This window comes from Schistocerca piceifrons, unplaced genomic scaffold, assembly GCF_021461385.2.
Source record: "Schistocerca piceifrons isolate TAMUIC-IGC-003096 unplaced genomic scaffold, iqSchPice1.1 HiC_scaffold_172, whole genome shotgun sequence".
NCBI classification, from domain to species: Eukaryota; Metazoa; Arthropoda; class Insecta; order Orthoptera; family Acrididae; genus Schistocerca; species Schistocerca piceifrons.
Window position 1 is genome coordinate 17,501 of NW_025727590.1, and position 5,000 is coordinate 22,500.

At 53.4% G+C, this 5,000-nt stretch overlaps 1 non-coding gene across 1 annotated transcript in view; it reads left to right on the top strand.

Annotated features, from left to right (window-relative positions):
• The first annotated feature begins 3,289 nt into the window (after window positions 1–3,289).
• The window catches only part of LOC124737601, a 1,909-nt gene continuing 198 nt past the window's right edge, over window positions 3,290–5,000 (top strand). Inside the window, exon 1 of the ribosomal RNA XR_007009803.1 lies at window positions 3,290–5,000. This exon is cut by the window's right edge and continues 198 nt beyond it. This is a non-coding gene — a ribosomal RNA (small subunit ribosomal RNA).

A 5,000-nucleotide genomic window follows, 5' to 3' on the forward strand; every position in this document is an offset into this window, starting at 1 on the left:
CAGACCGAGCCCCACTGCATGGGGAGAGTCTTTGTCACTAATGTACACAGATGGAACATTTTGGACTGGAACCAGATTACCCGTACACACGGCGCTGATTAGTAATCAATGCAGAGCCATCAAACTACAGCAAATATACACAACTGTCCGTATACATGCTGAAAGAGTCTGCCCACAATGGGAACCACACGTCAGCCAGACACTCTGATCACGCACCACTCTCTGCTTCTAACGGGCGCACATACAATATGTAAGCACCAGCATGGAACAACATCCAGTGCATCTTCTCCGCCACATTACACAATCCACACTATCACAACCAGACCAGGAGGTCCATGCGGAAAATACAATATCCCAGCCTTTCGACATCCACCATTGCGCAGACCAGGCACCAACACCCACACATGTCCTATACAACGGTGCACCCAACATCACAATAGTACCTCCTGTCACAGCGCACAAACAATGACATGAGTCAAAGACACAGGTCTCACACAAGCATAGAATTGGAGCGCCGCCTCTAATAAGCCAAAGGTGCATCCTGACGTGACAAATCTGATCATGTCACAAGCATTCACTTACTATAATCACTATCAAGGAACCTGCCGCCCCCGCCCCCCCCCCCCTACACCTTTCCTTACAACAACGTGTAACCTAACCTATACCTAACCTATGTTGTACCTTAACCTAACCTATGTTGTACCTTAACCTAACCTATGTTGTACCTTAACCTAACCTATGTTGTACCTTAACCTAACCTATGTTGTACCTTAACCTAACCTATGTTGTACCTTAACCTAACCTATGTTGTACCTTAACCTAACCTATGTTGTACCTTAACCTAACCTATGTTGTACCTTAACCTAACCTATGTTGTACCTTAACCTAACCTATGTTGTACCTTAACCTAACCCATGTTGTACCTTAACCTAACCCATGTTGTACCTTAACCTAACCCATGTTGTACCTTAACCTAACCCATGTTGTACCTTAACCTAACCCATGTTGTACCTTAACCTAACCCATGTTGTACCTTAACCTAACCCATGTTGTACCTTAACCTAACCCATGTTGTACCTTAACCTAACCCATGTTGTACCTTAACCTAACCCATGTTGTGCCTTAACCTAACCCATGTTGTGCCTTAACCTAACCCATGTTGTGCCTTAACCTAACCCATGTTGTGCCTTAACCTAACCCATGTTGTGCCCTAACCTAACCCATGTTGTGCCCTAACCTAACCCATGTTGTGCCCTAACCTAACCCATGTTGTCCCCTAACCTAACCCATGTTGTCCCCTAACCTAACCCATGTTGTCCCCTAACCTAACCCATGTTGTGCCCTAACGTAACCCATGTTGTGCCTTAACGTAACCCATGTTGTGCCTTAACGTAACCCATGTTGTGCCTTAACGTAACCCACGTTGTCCGCTAACGTAACCCACGTTGTCCGCTAACGTAACCCACGTTGTCGCCTAAACCTGCTCTGTAATTGTTATACGACTCGTTCAATTAGTGTAGTGTTGCCCACCCGCAACCCTCGCAATATAGTTCGCTACTCGCACTGCCCGCTCCCCTGTGTATCGCTTCATGTTAAACACCTTGCAAGTCTTGCTGACTTTCCACATGCTCCTGCTGTACACTGTAATGTGGATGGCAGCAGGACGTACATGCCGCCCCCCCCCCCCCCCACCCCTCCCCACGTCCCCACGTCCCCACCTTGCCCCCTGCCTTCGCAAGCTGGTTGGTGACAAGTTTGCATGTTCAATGCCCTTCGCATGCGACGTACGCAGGCTACGTTGTGGTGCGGCCTGTGTCAACTGTCCGCTGATGTCGTACGCGTGAACCACAATCTGTACTGCACATTCGTCCTTATGTACTGAATGATACATCGTGGCACATGTGTGACCGTACAACGACTGCGCCCAAAAACGGCGGACCATACAGTGCAAATATTGTGCACGCAGCTACGTGTCGTCTCCCTATGAGAGCTGGATTGCAGTGTGGTACGCCATAGAGACGTGTGGGAGGAACGGACGCCGTGGATGGCGATCAGCATGAGCTGTGTGTTGATGTATTCGGACCTAGTCGTCTCTCCTCAAACACCGTGATAGCATGGTGCACCGCGTTCCATATCTGCGACATGCTACAGAGGCCGGTTGACAGTCGTTCGAGCAATGGACATCGCATACGTACGGGGGCCACCTTCCACGTATTGTCTAGGCGTGCACATTTTGTTGCGTGTATGTGGGCAGACGTAGTGTGGCGTGACACCTGACACAGGCATGCAATAATCGTTGAAGTTGCTAATGGCGATGGACGCCTACGTTTTCTGGTGAAGTTACGCAAATGAAGAAATGGTAACCCGTTGTGGTGCGGTTGTTCTCGCTAGGGGTGAATCGGTGATGGCGACGATAGGTTGAGGTACTAACCGGTTGTTCCAGCGATACCCACCATGCCGATGAAACTGAACGGCATCTGGGTGTGAAGCGATACGCGGTGGTGGCTGGGTGGGACCGTCCCCGGCCGGTGAGGGGGCGCCTCCCGGCGTGCTGGCCGCGCGGTGCGTGGGCGCACGCGCTACAGCCGGCTGGTGGGGGCGGCCAGTGGCAGGCGCGCCGGCCGACGGACGCGGCAGGCGTCGCAGCTGCGCGCCGGCGCACCCTGCGCGCGGCGCCGTGCGGCCAAAGTAGGTCCTCGCGGGCCCGGTGCGAAGCGCGGTGGACATCTTCAGTGTGCTGGTCCGATTGAGGACTGTGTGCGTTGAGGATGCGCCGCCGCCCGGCGCTCGGCGCCGCGACGCCGTCTGCTGCTCGGTCGCCCCAGCGGTTCTCGCTGGTGGTTTGTATCGCAGCTGTGCGGATGTGTTGGCGCGTGCGCTGTGCTGGGAGAGTTCGCTTCGGCACCCAAGTGGGGCTTTTGTCCTTCTGTGGCGCTGGCGTTGGAGCTGCCGGTCACCGTAGGTGGCGCGTGTTGTCTCCCGCCGGCAATGCCACGACAGCACGCTCCCGGGCCTCTGTCGGCAGCGGCAAGCTCAGTTGGGAGCACGGGTGGTCGCACCGAAAGCGTCTACTCGCCTAACTCCGGGCGATTGCGCCTCTCTCGAACCCGACCAAGTACTTGGGACGGCGCTGCGCGCCGCCGGGACCTGAGAGGGTTTCGAGGTGTATTGTGCAGGGGAGCTCAGCCTCCTCCTGTTTGCAGAATGATTGAGCGGACGCTTGCGTGTTCGCGCGGGCCCCCGGGACACACTCCCGGGCGGCCGGCTGCTCAGCTCTAGTTGGCGCAGCTCCCTGGTTGATCCTGCCAGTAGTCATATGCTTGTCTCAAAGATTAAGCCATGCATGTCTCAGTACAAGCCGCATTAAGGTGAAACCGCGAATGGCTCATTAAATCAGTTATGGTTCCTTAGATCGTACCCACGTTACTTGGATAACTGTGGTAATTCTAGAGCTAATACATGCAAACAGAGTCCCGACCAGAGATGGAAGGGACGCTTTTATTAGATCAAAACCAATCGGTCGGCTCGTCCGGTCCGTTTGCCTTGGTGACTCTGAATAACTTTGGGCTGATCGCACGGTCCTCGTACCGGCGACGCATCTTTCAAATGTCTGCCTTATCAACTGTCGATGGTAGGTTCTGCGCCTACCATGGTTGTAACGGGTAACGGGGAATCAGGGTTCGATTCCGGAGAGGGAGCCTGAGAAACGGCTACCACATCCAAGGAAGGCAGCAGGCGCGCAAATTACCCACTCCCGGCACGGGGAGGTAGTGACGAAAAATAACGATACGGGACTCATCCGAGGCCCCGTAATCGGAATGAGTACACTTTAAATCCTTTAACGAGTATCTATTGGAGGGCAAGTCTGGTGCCAGCAGCCGCGGTAATTCCAGCTCCAATAGCGTATATTAAAGTTGTTGCGGTTAAAAAGCTCGTAGTTGGATTTGTGTCCCACGCTGTTGGTTCACCGCCCGTCGGTGTTTAACTGGCATGTATCGTGGGACGTCCTGCCGGTGGGGCGAGCCGAAGGCGTGCGACCGCCTCGTGCGTGCTCGTGCGTCCCGAGGCGGACCCCGTTGAAATCCTACCAGGGTGCTCTTTATTGAGTGTCTCGGTGGGCCGGCACGTTTACTTTGAACAAATTAGAGTGCTTAAAGCAGGCAAGCCCGCCTGAATACTGTGTGCATGGAATAATGGAATAGGACCTCGGTTCTATTTTGTTGGTTTTCGGAACCCGAGGTAATGATTAATAGGGACAGGCGGGGGCATTCGTATTGCGACGTTAGAGGTGAAATTCTTGGATCGTCGCAAGACGAACAGAAGCGAAAGCATTTGCCAAGTATGTTTTCATTAATCAAGAACGAAAGTTAGAGGTTCGAAGGCGATCAGATACCGCCCTAGTTCTAACCATAAACGATGCCAGCCAGCGATCCGCCGCAGTTCCTCCGATGACTCGGCGGGCAGCCTCCGGGAAACCAAAGCTTTTGGGTTCCGGGGGAAGTATGGTTGCAAAGCTGAAACTTAAAGGAATTGACGGAAGGGCACCACCAGGAGTGGAGCCTGCGGCTTAATTTGACTCAACACGGGAAACCTCACCAGGCCCGGACACCGGAAGGATTGACAGATTGATAGCTCTTTCTTGATTCGGTGGGTGGTGGTGCATGGCCGTTCTTAGTTGGTGGAGCGATTTGTCTGGTTAATTCCGATAACGAACGAGACTCTAGCCTGCTAACTAGTCGCGTGACATCCTTCGTGCTGTCAGCGATTACTTTTCTTCTTAGAGGGACAGGCGGCTTCTAGCCGCACGAGATTGAGCAATAACAGGTCTGTGATGCCCTTAGATGTTCTGGGCCGCACGCGCGCTACACTGAAGGAATCAGCGTGTCTTCCTAGGCCGAAAGGTCGGGGTAACCCGCTGAACCTCCTTCGTGCTAGGGATTGGGGCTTGCAATTGTTCCCCATGAACGAGGAATTCCCAGTAAGCGCGAGTCATAAGCTCG